The sequence below is a fragment of the Cervus canadensis genome, chromosome 10 (assembly GCF_019320065.1).
Source record: "Cervus canadensis isolate Bull #8, Minnesota chromosome 10, ASM1932006v1, whole genome shotgun sequence".
Lineage (NCBI taxonomy): Eukaryota > Metazoa > Chordata > Mammalia > Artiodactyla > Cervidae > Cervus > Cervus canadensis.
The window spans coordinates 43,931,542-43,949,165 of NC_057395.1; the positions used below are offsets into that span (position 1 = coordinate 43,931,542).

The following is a 17,624-nucleotide window of genomic DNA, read 5'->3' on the forward strand; positions in this document are numbered from 1 at the left end:
TGCCCTCACCCCACTTATGTCTTGAGCTTAATCCAGTTTATAATCTGAGCCCATGTCATTCCATTCCCCTGGTTACCTGGTTTACAAAGGCTGATGGCAGGGAGGCTGGGGTGTCACCTGGATTGGGACCGGAAGGCAGCTTGGGTAAGACTCACCTCATTGACAATCCCAGCCTCTGACAGTGTTGGTTAGGTTGGAATAAACACAGTGAAGAACTTTCCTTTATAACAAACCAGTGGGGTTTTACTCAGACCTAAGGTCAAATCCTAAAACTTGGCCTTTACTTTCTTCAGACATAAAATGGGAGTGATTCCCATTTTAACCCCAAACTTTTGAGGGCATTGAACAAGATCACCTGGGGGGAGTATGTGAACCCCTAGACTAAGAGTAGCTGCCCGATAGGTGGGACTGTTACTGTTTTGTGTTCGGTAACCATCAGTTTGCCCTACGTTGCAGGAGCAGCAGGAGAGAAACCCTATGTCTTGCATTTCTGTGTGCATTTTCGTGTCAGTCTGTCACTTTCCGCCCAAAACCCGGCTTCATGCTGACAGGATTGCCCGGAATCTGCTGGCTGACCTGCGGGCCCTTCCGACCATGCAGTTTGCAGTCCATGAACACACAGTCTCTGTCTTTACTTATTTCTGTAATTGCTTTAATGGTGTCTCGATAGTTTTGGGTACACATTTCAGCTTCTTTTGTTAAATGTATTTTATGCTTGATTCTCAAAGCATGGTGTTGTGTGTGATGGCGTGAGGGTAGGCTTCCAACAAACCTGGGTGTAAGCTCTGCCTCTGTTCCTGACCAGCAGCTTGAGGCAGCTTCTCTCTCGTCTGCTTCCTCCTCCATAAAGTGAGAGTCAGGTCCATTAATAGTGGGGTCGGCAAGGTGATCACCCAGGGTAATGAACGTGAGAGTGCTCAGCACCGAGCAAGTAAATTCTAGCTGTACCCTTCCTTTACTGAGTCTGCAGTAATAATTATGGCTTTTTTCCTACATATGGCATCTTGCCCCCATGCACTAAATTAAAAGCCCCAACAGAGTCAAAGAAAAAAATATCTGCTTTTGTACTTTAGATATTTTTAAATATTCTTTCACTTTTTTCTTTTGAGTGATATAATTTTTATCTTTTTCTAAGGTTCTCTTTTTCTTTATCTCCCACTCCTGAAAAATCCCTTTGAGGGTTTTTTTTTTTTTAACCCTTGATCCAGCTTTTATGGGCTGATTAAAGAGTTTTCTCTCTTCCAAGTAGCACGAATACAATTTCCTCTGTTTACTACCTCCTTGCTGGCTCATGTGTTCTCAGAAGCGTGGAATTTTTACAGGACGTAAAATCCAGGGCAGCACTCGTGTCCAGGCCCCGCAGGGCATTGTGTTTCCCACAGGGCTTCACCGTCTGGCTCCGTGAGGCGCTCGGTTAAGCACGGCTTTAAAGATGCTGACACAGATCAGCATGTCTATCTAACATCAGCGCTGCCCTGGGAGAAGCACAGGACAGAGGATGTGGGATCTGTGCTTGGAAGCCGCTGCTGGGGGAGATCCATTTCCCACAAAGCAGAATAAGCCACACCCCGGCTCTGCCACGCACAGTGGGAACCTGTGCTCAGGACCCCAGGGAGGCCCACGGGAGCGTTTTTTAATTAGTGGGGAAAATTAAAACGGAAGCAGATGGTTTACCAACTCTACCATACAAACACTAAAAACACGGGGAAAAAACGAGATTTCCTCAAGCTAGCAAGCATCTGGAATAATTTGGAGTGGCTTTTAGGAAAAGAAATATGTCTAGGTCTCCTGATCTAGGTACTGAGGGTATTTGCGTATTTCATATATTTAAGTATGTTATTCATTTTATACTTTAAATAGTAGTATCTATGCTTTGCTTTGGATATAGTTTTATACATAATATACTAAAACTCTTGAAAATTCCTACTTAATGGTGGTACAGGCTGAGTGTTTGTATCCCTCCCGAAATTCATGTTCAAAGCCTCAACTTCAGATGTGATAGTATTTGTGGGTGGGGCCTTGGAGAGGTGATCCGGGAGGGATAAGGTCTTCCCCGGTGGGTCAGCGGGTAAAGAATCCACCTGCAATGCAGGAGACGCAGGAGACATGGGTTTGATCCCTCACGATGGAATTGTGTGTGTGTACTAAGTTGCTTCAGTCGGGTCCAACTCTGCAACCCTATGGACTGTAGTCTGCCAGGCTCCTCTGTCCATGGGATTCTCCAGGCAAGAATACTGGAATAGATTACCATTACCCTCCTCCAGGGGAATCTTCCAGACCCAGGGATCGAACCCAGGTCTTTTATGTCTCCTGCATTGGCAGGCAGGTTCTTTACCAGTAATGCCACCTGGGAAGCCCTCATGATGAGGTTAGTGGCCTTAAAAGAAGAAGAGGAGGCAGGTCTCACACTCTGTAGTACAGGCACCCAGGAAAGGACATGGGGAGAAAGAAACCATGGCAGACAAGGAAGAGACCCTCGCTGGAAACCCACCACGCTGGCCCCTTGATCTCGGCTTCCAGCCTCCAGAACTGTGTGAGGATGCGTGTCAATCATGTAGGCCGCCCTGCCTCTGGTGCTTTGATGGCAGTTCAGCTGACTTTGTACCGCCCTTGGCACCAGCCCCAGTGACAGCTAAGATGTCATCCAGCCTTCATGTTTGTTCCAGGCCCCAAACAAGTCTGTGCACAGCCCAGCTGGGGCTGTGTCTGTGTCCAGCTGCCTTCCTGACATAGTAGCTGCATGGAGAAGAGGATGAAGACAGGCTCTGAGGCCACATGGGCCTCACAGGATGTCCAGGACAGATAGGCTGTGAGGAGCTTGCCCACTTCATCCCCCTGTTATCACCCACCACACCTCAGCTGTACCCATGGAGATAAAGAAGACGACCACTCGAAGTCTCGTCCTGGAGTCTCGTGTGCAGGTGCCTTTGAACCTTCCACTCTGGTAGTCCAGGCTCCTTAGAGCAAACACCTGCCACTTCCTAGCTGTCCAGCAATAGAAGCCCTCAGCCTGCGGGTTCACAGGGCCAGGGAGCAAGGGCTGGAAGTGACCCTTGACCAGTGGTGGACGAGGGTCAGCGTCCAGAGGCCCCTCAGGTGGCATGGGGTCCAGCCGCCAGCAGCGGGAACAGTTTAACAATGCACACCTTCTTGCCCTCTACCTTGCTCCCCTCTACCTGCTCCACATTTCTGGAACCTCCTGCCTGATAAACCCTTTACACGCCAGTCCCTGCCTGCCTGGAAGACTTGGGCATCACTGTGGATGTGGAGTTATAGCCCTACTAAGATGGTGGTACTGCCAAGATTACGCTTCTCCGCTGCTCGGGAGGTGAGCTCTGTCCCGGGCCAGTGAGGGCAGGGCTGGTCTGTCACTGGGAGGCAGTGAGTCTTGGGAAGTGACCTTGCTTGTGCACGATGCTGTTGCTCTGATTCACAGCCTCTCAGGATGAATCATCTCCCAGGCACAGATGAGAGTGGATCTGGAGGAGACAGAACCTCTCCAGATCCCCACAAAGGAGCCTTCTCCTGCAGAGCCAACATGACTGTGAAACAACCATTCCCTGGCCTCTGCAGGCATTTTAGTGACTTTTAAGGGAAAGCATCAATCCATGGATGGCCCAGCCAGAATCCCTTAAGAACACATAGCTTGCGTTTCCAGATCAACACTGCATCCCTACCTGCAGGACAATTTGTCCTCTGGTTAGGAAGGCATGAGGCCTGCCAGGCTGCCCTCAACCATCCAAGGTGACAAAAACCAAAGGTCATAGAAGAAAGAAGAGAGTGCCAGCAACCATGTTACAAAGCGTCAGCAGACACCTGCTTCCGGCGTGTCTGGAAAGCACCTCAGAGAGTTTTTTTTTTTTTTTTTTTTTTAATTTTTTTATTAGTTGGAGGCTAATTGCTTCACAACTCAGAGAGTTTTATCTGTATCTGTGTTTATTTTGCTTTCCATTCTGACTAGTTAAGGTTGTCTCTGGATATTAACTCTGACAGATCCACTCCACGCTCATTCAGAAGTCATGGCATTGAGCATGACACACTTGTGCTCCAAGTTTTGAGGTTATCCTGGATGTGTGAACCATTCTTTGCCCCAGATTTGTAGCCGGGGTCTCAGAAGCTCTGTGGCCTTGAAGCAAACCTGGTCAGCGAAACACCCTCATCCCTCCCCTGAGTTGCTCTTCCCTGTGGACCATGGAGTGGGGCTGGCTTCCCTGCTGCTGATGACCAGGAATCCACCAGATGGGTCATGCATGTTATCAATCACCTGGGCATGACAAAGATGCTTGGCAGTTAACAAGACTGGTTAACCAACCATCCAGCTAATCCATAGGTGATACTAATGGGTAAAGAGAAAAGATTAGGGGAAAAAATGAGACAGAGCCAGGACAGAGGTCAACCCCCCACATCCTATCATGGTGTCCAGAGTGACCGAGAGCTCACAGCCACAGTGCAAAGGAGGGAGACACTGTGAGCAGCATGACTCACGGTGTCCAAGTGGTAAAAATAGCCCAGGCTCATGCGAGGCTCATCTATTTCTGCTCCTGCAATGAGATGCAAAGTTGTCCTGGAAGCAACATCACGCTGTGATGCACAGCATCTCTCAAACACACCTGGGTGCCTCCCCACCCTGCTCCCAGGCCCCCTGCCCTACTCCACCCTGCCCACGGCTCCCAGCCTCATCACTCAAGTCTGCCTCCCACCCTCAGGTAGAGTGTGGGCTTCATAAGGATGGGACTTCCTCACTTGGGCCCCCATGTGGCCTTCAGCACCAAGGACAGCGTCCGCCCATGCATGGGTGCTCGCCGGTGTTACTAATTGGGTTGAAGAACTCCCCTTCCATCAGGTCTGACCTCGCAAAGAAGACCCCAGGCTCTATCCGGAGTGCTGTTCCCACAAACCCAAGAAGCCCTAAGCAGGACGGTCAACTAACCGTGGTTCCTCATAAGAGCCCTGGCCTAAAGGGGCTGCTTAGGCATAACTAGAGAGAAGAGTCTGGGTCTCCCGAAGGCACAATGTGGGCTGAAATACAAAGGCCAGAAACAAAGGAAAGAAAACCCACTAAGAAGAGAAAGGGATAAAACACTGCGGGGACCTCCCTAGTGGTCCAGTGGCTAAGACTCTGAGGGGGCCTGGGTTCAATCCCTGGTCAGGAAACCAGATCCCATAAGCCACAACTAAAGAACTCAAGTGCCTCAATGAACATCGAAGATCCCAGATCCCACATACCACAGCTAAGACTCGGCACAGCCAAATAAATAAATATTTTTATAATAAATAAATAAAATCTACCTTTTGGGGAAATTAAAAAAAAAACAGACTAAGGAAGGGGGAAGGAGGTTAAGAGGTGACTCAATATTAACAGTGGAGAAATGGAAAGTTAGAACTAGGGATGATATTTAACCATCAGATAACTTAAATTTCCAAGAAGAAAAAAAAGTCAATGAGTTAAAAAAATATTGAAAATAGATGTGAAAACAAGCAAATATAAAACATACAGGTCACAAAACTAAGAGGAAAACCAAAAGTTAAAGATTAAAATTTTAAATAAAAACAAAAAATAAATGAGCACACAAATGCTAAAGCAAGAATAAAAAGTGAAAGCTAAATAGATACAGTTCTTCAAAACAATAAATTTTTTTTTTAAAGGACATGATTTTTCCAGCTCCCAACCCCACCTCCCTGCACCCTGGAATGATTGTGAGAATTGAAGGGAAAAGAAAGTAGAGGTAGAAATAAGGAACCTACAGATTAACTAAAGAGTACTACTACCAGGCCAATAAGAAATAAAAACACAATTGCCAGGACGCCAGGTCCTACAATAGAATGCATTCATTGTGATTTAAGAAAGTAACACAGCATAAAAAGACCATAAATAAAATATATGAAGGACAGCACAGCCTTGAGGAGTAAATCTCTCTCTGGAGTGAATATCAGTTTACTGTATGATGTCACCGGGTCCCTGTAATTTTTGCAGAAACCCCTGGCACAGACACCAGTCACTCGATTTATGACCCACTGGGCTGCAGGCATGTTGTACTCAATCCCAGAGGGATTCAGGGATTTAGCAAGTACATGCACGTGCACACACAGACACGCACAACTTCAATTTGTTGTCATTTTAAAGTAAATCTGGGCCTCTGGATTCTTGTGAACGGTTTATTCTTTTTTTCCCCCCTCAACTTATTTAGAAGGTATACTTTTTATTCACATTGCTAGATGTGATTCTTAAAATTTTATATGTACTCCTTAATTCGTTAGTGCTACCATCATCCTGCTCCTTAATGATGTAAGGATCTTAGAATTCTCCTCCCATCTTGCGTGATTGTTCAGGATTTCTGGTCCCTCTCATTCCTCTCAGAATCTGCCATTACTGCCGCATGGTTGTAGTCATCTTCTGGAGTCAATGCTTATTAATGATTGACCACATTTCTCCCTTCCTTACATTTACATTTCATTTCTTGATTCTGCGATCAGTTTTCTTTGGCTGGAGGACATGCTGCAGTAGCCCTTTCAGTAAGGGTCTGTTGTTGGTTCTCAGTGTTTGGCCAAATGCAGTATGTTTTCATTTGTGAAGACTAGTTTAGGTATTGAATTCTAGGTCCAGTGTGTTTTCTCACTTTCTCTGACATCTTGTTGATTTTTTTTTTTTTTTTTTATCATTTCTATGACTGTTGTTGAGACATCTCCTCTTGGTTTGCCTTTTTCTTGGGGACAGTCTATATATTTTCCTCTGGTTAGGATCATCTTTCTGTGTAGTTTTTCTCTAAGATGTATAGGTGTGGAATCACCTGCATTATATGCTTCTTTCACTAGTTCTGTGAAAGTGAAAGTCACTCAGTCGTGTCCGACCCTTGCGACCCCATAGACTGTACCCTGCCAGGCTCCTCTTATCCATGGGATTCTCCAGGCAGGAACACTGGAGTGGGTTGCCATTTCCTTCTCCATCACTAGTTCTGAGAAAATCTCAAATCTCTTTAGACATTGCCTCTTCCTTTCTCAATATTCCCTCCTCCTGGAATCCCAATCTCTCCCTGCAGCATTTCTATCAGTTGATTAAAGGACATTCTCATTTCATCTTCCTGCCTTCTCCTTGTGCCTCCCGTTTCCCACCATATGCTGACTGCAGGCAGTGTCAGTACTGCCATGTTCCTGGTCTTTAATTCTCTCATCAGATACATTCAATTTGCTCATTAACTCATCTGTCCTGTTTTAAATTCAGTGCATATTTTTACTTTAGGAAATTCCAATTTGCCTCGTCTCTTTTGAAAGTGTGCTTCCCCCTTCATGATTTATTAATGCTTCCTCCTTGCATGCCTTGAACATCTTGAAAGAGATTTACCGAATCACTTCTTACTGTCCCAAAGTTCTTGGAAGGCAGCTCTGTCCAGAGACACAGGTACATGTTGGGTGGTTTCTTGGTAAATTGTAAATGTTTGTACTGTGATCCTTCTCTGTGGAACTCTGAAAATTCTAGCTGAGGATTTCCTGATGGGAAGGTGTGTCTGGCAGGTGCCTCAGGGATCCCTGACCTGAGACCATGTTGTTGTTTTTTTTAATGTAAATCTCTCAACTTGAGAGGTTTCCTGACCACGTGCATATTAACATTTCAGACCTCAGTTCTACATGACATGGAATTTCCTGCAGAAAACATGCCCCAGTCGCAGGCCCAGAGGATCACCCCCATTGTCCCCCTCCCTGTGCCAATGAACAGTGATTCTAGGCGGCACTTGCACTGGACGTGTCATCCTTTGAGAGTCCCATCTTTATGTGGGGCGTCCGTTCCTACTTCTCCTGGAGGGACCACTACAACCCAAGCCTTGCTTACCAAGACCGACCTCTCCACAGGGAGGCAGCAGCCCCAGCTCGGGTGTCTGGTTCTGTATCTCATGTCTGTCTTTAACATCTCTGCCCTGGAACGTTCCCCTTGCTCTCTCGTGTGCTAGCTCTGCCTTTGGCAGCGTCTGCTGCTACGCAACGTGGTCAGAGGCTCTGTCACAGGAGGTCACACGTCACATGCATGGTCTGTCTCAAAGCAGATTTCTCCCAAGAAAAACAGTGATGTGGTGACACCAGGACTGAAATAGGCAGAAACGGGGTGGGGCAAGTGCCCTGGGTTCAGCCTCTGATTTATCACTCAGAATATTATCCTGGTCCCCGTGCTAGCGTCTGTGGTCCAGCCTCTTGTGGTGCCTGTTTTTCTAACTTGGGAACCGGCTGGGCCGGTCTGGACCAATGACAGAAGGTGAAGATCTTAGGAGGCTGGGGTGGGGACATCCTCATCACAGGTCACCTGCTGCGTCGTCAATCTCATTAGCTTTCAGCAGACCAGAACTGGCATTTCCCAGGGGAATTCTTCAAAGTTCGGTGGCTGGGACTATACGGAGTGAAGACGCAGAGCTCCCAGTGGGGTCACACACAGAACGCAGCAAAAACGAGAGGCAGGGACACAGGCAGGGCCGGGAACTTCAGAAGAGCCGGGCTTTCCTTCAGAACAAGGAGTTTCTCTTTATGGAAAACATTTCCCTGAAAGGCTAGCTAAATCCCAGGAAGCCCGAAAAGGAAAAACCAGCCCTGTTGGTGGTAACAATGTTTCCACTAGGACAGGGAGAAGTCCTACAGAAATTCTTGTTTGTGCATGAGAAATCCACTGCAGACACAACATTGAAACATATACATTATCATATGTAAAACACAGCGTGGGAGTTTGATGTATGATGCAGGGAACACTGAGCTGATGCTCTTCTGACAACCTGGAGGGATGGGGTGAGGAGGGAGGTGTGGGGGTTAGTTCAGAAAGGAAGGGACACAGTATGCCTATGGCTGACTCACGTTGATGTATGGCAAAAACCATCACAATATTGTAATTATCCTCCAATTAAATAAATTTTAAAAACATCGACAAATATACACTACCATGTGTAAGACGGATAGCTCGTGGGAAGCTGCTATATAGCACAGGGAGCCCGGCTCTGTGCTCTGTGATGACCTAGGGGGGTGGGATGGAGGGTGGAGTTGGGGGGGAGGTTCAGAGGGAGGTGATATATGTATACACACAGCTGATTCACTTCACTGTACAGCTGAAACTAACAAAACATTGCAATTATACTTAAATAAAAATATAATAATGTAATCTAAAAAACCCCCAAAACCTGCCTCAAGCTTTGCTTCCGAGTGATGCCCTCTCCCACCACCCAGCCCGGCTGCCTGGACACAAATTACAGTCTGGGTTTCTCTGCAAAGTCACATCCATCGCTGCCCCCTCCCCAGTTGCTCCTGAGAATCACTGAGCACCGACCCCAGTCCTCAGGAGCCTCCTCCTCTGAGCGTGCCCCCACCAGTCTATGCAGCCCCCTTGACTCGTGGCCGTGGCTGAATACGGCCAATTTCATTTGATCCCAGGCTGTGTTCCTTGTGGCCTTAGCTGGTGGACCCGGACATAGTGAGCCTCAAAGTTAACTCCAGTTGTGCTTGCCAGGTCTGTGAAGATGCCAGACTGGCAGAGAGACTGAAAATACATGGCAGGGGAAAACCTGAGACATCGCCTGGGAAGGCTGGGCTGAAAAGTGGCTTGCTGTCTCTTAGGCAGCCTCTGGTAGGTGCACTTCAGCTACAGATAAGCTGGTCAGTGCTTCCCGCATGAAGGTCCGAGGCAGCATGAATGTTTACTGTGTCCATTAACTAAAAGGCGGGCCAGGGACACAGCGTGAGATGGCGCTTCCGTTTCTGAATCTTTGTAATAAAGTGTGTTTCTGAGTTGAAGAAGCCCTTCCTTATGAGGAAAATGTGAGAGAATATCACTTTTAGTTTTCATGCTCTTAGTGTACTTTAGCAAATCTGAGGTTTAGGAAAACCTCGTACAGGAAAAAGCAAACCTCGTCTGTTTTCGTGGGTCCCTGAGATCGTGTGCTGTCCTATAGGTGTCTTTTAGTAGCTGGTTTACGATGTGAAGGAGGAGCTGGCCGTGTTCTCCTTCTGGGTTTATTTCTGAGAACTTGGGAAGGTAAGAAGCATGTCATTGTTGCAGCCTTCTTTTTACCCTTTTCCATGAAATGAATCCTAGCAACAGCCAATCCACAGCCCACTTCAGTGTGTGTCTTTTCTGTGGATACGGATGGGCTGCTATGCTGCTGCTTTGATCCTTTGGTAATTTTATTCCTCGTGAAACTCTGGTCTGCTGGGTGCCCGGTCGAGTTCTTTCTCCGTCTGTCTCTCTCCCTTGCGTGCATGCTCTTACACACACACACACACACACACACACACACACACACACCCCAACACACCCCTGCCACCCCTCTAAGCACAAGATGTAATTCCTGCAGGTGAAGCCCATTTATTAACCGGCCAATGTGAAAGGATTTTCTGGGAAGATGTTGCAGTCTGAGGTTCTCTTTAATATTTTATTTCTCCAGTTCTAGCATGCACAGTCTTCACACTTTAATGCTTTTCTGAAATTCTGAAATAGGGATGCATTTTACAATCGATGGCTACTGAGACCTGCTGAGTTATGACAGGGATCTTCCCTGAGCATGTCTTTATGTATGTGGGCAAATTTAAGTGAATATTGACCTCATGAAATAACAATAAAGTAATTTAGGGTTTAAAATATATGTACTTCATATAATTATATATTTTTAAAATAATATTTTGTGTGTATTATATATACATTTTAAAATAAATGCAATAATAGTACTAAATTGGGAGGTCATAATCAGAATTAACATGTTCTAGAGTTCTTGTACTTTCCAGAAAATGATAAAAGAGATAATTTATTTTAAACTCAAATAACTTTAAATATACCATATCTTATTGGTTAGGACGCCAAAGTCACTGCTTCCTGTTTTGAAGAAAGCAATTTTTTAAAGTTTTTTTTTTTAAATATTCATTTATTTATTTGGGTGCATCGGATCTTCGTTGTAGCACACGGACTCTCTAGTTATGGCCCTCAGGCTCAGCAGTGGGAGGCGAGCGAGACCACGGGCTTCAGTAGTTGTGGCTCGTGGACTCTGCAGTACCCAGGCTCAGTAGTTGCAGGATAGGGGCTCTCTAGTTGTGGTGCACAGGCTTAGCTGCTCCACAGCTCACGGGATCTTAGTTCCCTGACCGGGGATTGAACCCACGTGCCCCATACTACAAGGACTATTGGGTGACCTAACCACTGGATGACCAGGGAAGTCCCAAAAGTCATTTTTTTTAATATGGTAAAGTGCACATTACTTAAGATTTACCATTTTGACCATTTTTAGATATGCAGCTTTGTACTGTTAAGTATTTTCACATTGTTGTGCAATCATCACCTCATCCATCTCCAGAACTTTCTCATCATCCCAAATTGAACTTACATCTATTAAATAATCATTCCTCATCCTTCTCCCCTAGCCCTTGGTAACCACCATCCTACTTTCTGTCTCAATGAGTTTGACCAAGGTATCTCATAGAAGTGGAATCATATGGTGTTTGTCCTCTGGTGTCTGGCTTATTTCACTGGGCATGATGTTCTGAGGTCTCTTCCGTGTTGCTAGAATCTCCTTCCTTTTGAAGGCTGAATGATATTCCGCTGTATGAACATAAAACATTTTGCTGATCCTTCATCTATTGATGGGCGCGTGGGTTGCTTCCTCTTTGTGCCTGTTGTGAATAATGCTGTTATGAACACAGTGTACAAATACCTCCTAGAGACCCTGCTCTCAGTTCTTTTGGGTAAATCCCCCAAGTGGAACTGCTGGATCATCTGCTAGTTCTAGGTTTAATTTTTGAGGAACCACCAAACTGTTTTCCACAGTGGCTGCACCATTGTACACTGCCAGCACCCATGTACAAGGGTTCCAATTCCTCCAAGATAAGTGACTTGGAAATTATCTTTGTGGTTGTTTTGACTCGGATAACAAAGGCATGGCAAGATATTAACTAGTAGACAAAGATAGCGGTGAAAAATTCAGATCTTTCACCTTGAGTCCTAACATATCAGCCATATCCCCAACCTGCTCTCCAGAGGCCCCCTGTCCCTCTCGACAGCCAGCACCACACCTGGACTGCTGGGTGCTTCTGGGTTTTTCTTACTCTGTTGGCTTTATATTCTGTCCAGTAAACCTCTTGTTTTGAAAGGGGAGAGTTTCACTTACTTAAGGCTAGAATGTAGATCACTAACATTACTGCCCATCTCCTTCCCCCAAGCTTTCTGGTGTGTAATTTTGAGTCCTTCCATCCATCACTATTGTATCTATAAAGGGACTGAATTAAACCCCCATCTCCCATCTTCCTACCAGGCAAGAGGAGGCTGTGGGCAGCACACTTGCCCACTCTTCCTCCCTCATACCATGTGCCTTCCCATGAGCTCAACTGTGTCCTGACTTTACACCAGAATGAATGTGTCTCGCTTAATGGCTGTGAGTCAGACCCTGAAATCAGGCTTCCTGGATGTGATTCTGGCTCTGCTCATAGGTGACGGCATGAAGCAAGGTACTCATCCTCTTGGCCCTTGTCAGTGGAATGAAGATAATGGTAATACCTACCTCAAAGGGGTTATTTTGAAAATTAAACAGAATAATTCTTATAAATACTTTAGCACAGTGCCTGGTGTTTAGGAAATGCCCAGCATTTCTTGGCCAAAATGATGATGGTGATAATGCTGATGACAACTTTGTCAGGACTGGTAACCTTTAAAATCTGTTTTTTAGTTATGTAGATTCCAAATGTTGAATTATAAAAGTTATCATCATAATTCTTTAAACATCGTTGGCTGTAAACCCAAGTGGTCATGATAAAATACTATTTCCTCTACACTAGTTGCCAGTATCAGACCTTAGTACTAGGAGAAGAAATATTCTTAGTGTCCAGGTCAAACAGGATCTGCCTTTTTATATTCCATAGCTGCCCCAAATAATGGGAAGTTTAGGGGGAGTGGATTTTTGTATTTAGACTCACAGAACTCTTGCAGTTTTTCTGGTTGTGCATTTCTCCTGGAGTTTCTGAATGACCTTCTTTTAACATTGAGGGAAGAAACCTGTGCCTTCTTCCAGCATCGCTGATGCCTTCCAGGGTCGTGTTTGTTCTCTTTCCTGTTGTTCACGGAAACAACACAACGAGCACAACTTGCCTTTGTGAAGCCCACAGATGTTCATTATAAACTGGACAGAATGCTGCAGGACAGCTGCTAGACAGGGATTTCTTTTTATCATTTCTGGATATTCACTGTTTCTTTTATCTCTGATTACCCACTTCTTTGGTTTTCCACTGTCATTTTTTTTTTCTGGAGTAAATTTGTGAGCTACTTATTTAGAGAGGGTGTGAGTGAGATAGATTTTCTGAGTGCTGAAAATATTTACTGTTGTTGTTTGGCTTCCTTGTTATTTTTGCTCACACTTGAGTGATCACTTGTGAGGTGCATAACTCAAAATTTGTCTCCCAACTTTGAAGGCACGACCCCACTGTTCAACGTGTTCTGTCTTAATGGAAAGTCAGATGTCAGCTTGTGTGCCTGTCCCCCCGGCCGCCACTCACCTCCTCTCAGATTCCAGGTTGGGGCCACCTCGTCCCTTCCAGTACTTTCCTTCCTTGGGAAAGAAAAGGACATTTTGCTGTGGCTTTTCATCCTTTCAGTATTTGCTACTATTTTCTCTTCTAGTAAGGCCTTTCTTTTTTAAATTAAATTTTTATTGGAGTATAGTTAGTTTACAATGTTGTGTTAGTTTCTGCTGCATAGCAAAATTAATCCATTGTACATACACATATATCCTTTTTTAGATTCTGTTCCCATGTAGGTCATTAGAGAGTATGGACTAGAGTTCCCTGTGCTATAGCAACAGGTCCATATTAGTTATCTATTCTATATAAGTGTGTGCATATGTAATCTCAATTTCCCAGTTTATCCCTGCCTAGATCTTTCTCATTCTTTCAGTAGTATTTTAATGAGGTTTTCAAGACACAGAAGACAATCAACATGCCAAATCCTCCTCCCGGAGTCAGAAGCCCGGCTCCATCATAGCCTGTCATCCGGGCCACCAGAGGCTTCTTTTCTAAAGAACAGACTGGCTTTGCTGGTTCCCAGTGTCAAGTCTCCGCTTTCCATTTCACTGTTTTTGCTCTTATCTTTATTACTACCTGTCACATGTATCTTTTCCCTTCATTATTATTATTTTGGCTAATTTACCAATTTGGATGTTGGTTCATTTATGTTCTAACCTTTATGGTCCTCATATGTGCATGTAAAGCTGTTTTGTCTAAGTACATCTTCACCTGCACCCCTAGGTTTTGGTATGTAGTTTGCTTTAATACGTAGGTTTTTCAACAGGATTCAGTTCTAAATAATTTCATTCTTTGGTCCAATGGTTATTAAGAAAGTGTTTGTTTTTTTCTTCACTTCTAACTGAGAGTGACTTTTGCTAAATGTGTTGACTTTTTTTTTTTTTTTTTTTTTTGGCTGCACTTCATGGCTTGCAGGATCTTAGTTCCCTGACCCGGGCCCTGAGCAGTAAAAACACAGAGTCCTAACCACTGGACCACCGTGCATGCTTGTCCAATTCTTTGCAACCCCCATGGACTGTAGCCCACCAGGCTCCTCTGTCGATGGAATTTTCCAGGCAAGAATACTTGAGTGGGTTGCCATTTCCTCCTCCAGGGTAATCTTCCCGACCTAGAGATCAAACCCGCATCTCCTGTGTCTCCTGCATTAGCAGGTGGATTCTTTACCACCAGGCCATCTGGGAAGTTTCCTAAACGTATTGACTTCTGTATCAACCGTACTGTGGTTCCGAAACACAGTCTGTAAGATACAAAATGATGTGAGATGTGTTGGTGCTTCATGGCTTAGTACTTGATCCACTTATGGAAGGGAGAGAGGACATGAATGGAGAAAGAGAATGAAGGAAAGATTAGGAGAAAGAGAAGAAGACAGCATACAAGTGCCTGGAAGAATCTATTCTATAATTGTTGGATGCAGAATTTTATATGTGCTCATTGCTTAAAATTGCTACTGTTGCTTTTTGAATATTCCACATCTTTCTTATTTTTGGTCTGTTTATTTCTTAACATGGTTTAGAGAGTGTTTTGAAGTTTCTTGTTCTGCTGGTGAAGATATTCCATTATCCCTGTAATTCTACCAGTTTTGCTTTGAGACCATGATATGAATTGATTGTGTGCCGGTAAGTCGAGCATTGAGCCGGTTGGATTAAACCCCTTACTATGTAGCATCTATGTTACTAGGTGGTAGCTTTTTTACTCCTTGATGTCTACTTTGTTTTATTTATCTTTTTAAAGATTTTTTTGGACAGTGGACCATTTTTGAAGACTTTATTGAATTTGCTACAATATTGCTTCTGTTTTATATTTTGGTCTTTTGGCCTTGAGCCATGTGAGATCTTGGTTCCCTGACTAGGGATAAACCTGTATCCTCTGCATTGGAAGGCGAAATCTTAGCCACTGGACCACCAGGGAAGCCCCTTCTACTTTGTTTTAGATTCATTAAGCTGTTCCAGGTTTATTTTCTGCCTAGGATTTTTCTTATATACATATTTTCCATCCTTCTGTTTTCAGCGCTTCCACTTCCTTATGCTTTAGGTATGTCTCATAAATAACATATGTCAGGATACTGTTTTAAACCCAGAGTGAAAATTAATTTTAACTAGCAATTTCAACTAATTAATGTCTATTACGAGTGCTAATCTATTTTCACTTGTTACCTCAATTTTTATTTTTATTTTTGTCCTGCTCTATTTTTTTTTCAGTCTTACCCCCTTTTTCTCTCTCCTAATTTGAAATGTGTATAGTATTTTTATTCATTTTGTAGTTATCCTTGAAATTTACCCAGGCGTATTTAACCTAAGCCTAAAACTGAATAATTTAGCACATTTCTGGAACATTGAAAAGATGTTAGTATCACCCACCTCCTGATTTACATACTATTGTTTTCCAGTGTTTAACTTTTTTTTTTTGTTTAACTTTTTTAAATGAACCTCACAGTTTAGGGGCAGGGGTCATATAGCCTCATTATTTGTTTGGATTCATGAACAAGGTGTTGGCTTCTCTGTTCACCAGTTCTTGCCCCCTAAGCTGCCCACCAGCATTGTTTCTCTTCCTCCTTTAGAACTGGTTTTGGCTCAAGTCTCTTCATTTCTTAATCTACCTTATCTCACTTTGTTCTTGAAAGACAACTTTCCTGTGTTCAGAGTTGGCAACTCGAGACATGGATGGACCTAGAGACCATCATACAGAGTGGAGTAAGTCAGAGAGAAAAGCAAATACTGTACATTGATGCATATATGTGGAATATGAAAAATAAACTGGGGTAGACAATCTTGTTTACAAAGCAGAAACAGAGACACAGATGTGGAGAACACAGGTGTGGACACCAAGGGGGAGACAGAGGTGGGTGGATTGGGAGGCTGGGGTTGACCTGTATGTACTATTGATACTGTGTGTAACATAACCAATGAGAACTTCCTGTACAGAACTGGGGACTCTACTCAGCTCTCTGTGGTGATCTAAACAGGATGAAAATCCAAAAAAGAGGGAATCTATGTCCACAGATAAACAATTCACTTTGCCATGCAGTAGAAACTAAGATAACACTGTAAAGTAACCTTACTCCAATAAAATTTTTTTAAAGACCCACAAAAAAATAAAGTCGGCAGCTACTTTCTCTTGACACATTGTCATTCTGATGTTTGTTGCTGAGTAAATTATCTGCCTTTTTCCTCTGATTACTTATAAGGTCTCCTTGAAGTTTACATTCATCAGCTTGACTACAGCATGTCCGTGAGGCATTCCTGTGTTTATCTCTCCTTTCTTTCTGGAACTCTTACTAGAAATGGGTTGAACCTTCTTATTCTGTACTCCACACTCTTAACCACCCTTTTATATTTTCTGTCTCTTTTTCTTTTAATAGTGCAGTCTGGATATTTTCCTCAAAAGTATCTTCTAGTTTTTTTTTTTTTTTTTCTTCAGCTGTGTCTATTTTGCTATTTTTAATTCTGTTGAGTTTTTCTAACAACTGAAATGTTTTCACTTTTTAAAATTCAAACTTTTTATTTTTTCTATTTATTTCTAATAGTCTCTTGTTACTTGCTCATCTTTAAATATTTCTATTTCTTTCATAAATATTTCACAAATTATTTCTATCATTTAACTCTGTTAACTTCTATAAATATTTCCATAAATATTTTATTAACAATTGTTCTATATTCCTACTATCTAATATCTGAAGTTCTTGATTGTCCAAACCTATTTTTTTCTATTGATTCTCACTCACAGGAGCATGAAATCTTTGTGTGAGAGGAACCTTAATTGTCAGCTTATTGTGTGGTCTTATTTTTTTAATATTTATATTTTCTGGCTGAGTCAGGTCTTAGTTGTGGCATGCAGGATTTTTGCTGCATCATGCAGGTTCTTCTGGTGCCAGGTGAGGACTTAGTTGCCCCATGAAATCTGGAATCTTAGTTCCCTGACCAGGAATCAAACTTGTGTCCCCTGCACTGCAAGGCAGATTCTTAACCACTGGACCACCAGAGAAGTCCCTGTTTGATACTTTGTTGTTGTTGTCTAGTCACTAAGTCCTGTCCGACTCTTTGCAACCCCATGGACTGCAGCAGGCCAGGCCTCCCTATCCTTCACCATCTCCCTGAGTTTACTCA

General features: G+C 43.7%; 1 protein-coding gene across 5 annotated transcripts in view; it reads left to right on the forward strand.

The window, feature by feature from the left end:
• Positions 1 to 17,624, forward strand: part of SYNDIG1 (synapse differentiation inducing 1) — a 104,395-nt gene that overhangs the window by 23,917 nt on the left and 62,854 nt on the right. The window contains exon 1 of one of the 5 annotated variants that reach the window (XM_043480338.1): positions 9,861 to 10,000. The exons of the other annotated variants lie outside the window; for them this stretch is intronic. The gene's annotated coding sequence lies outside the window, so the exon portion shown is untranslated. Of the gene's footprint in view, positions 1 to 9,860; positions 10,001 to 17,624 lie in introns of those variants that run through there. 5 annotated transcript variants of the gene reach the window in all.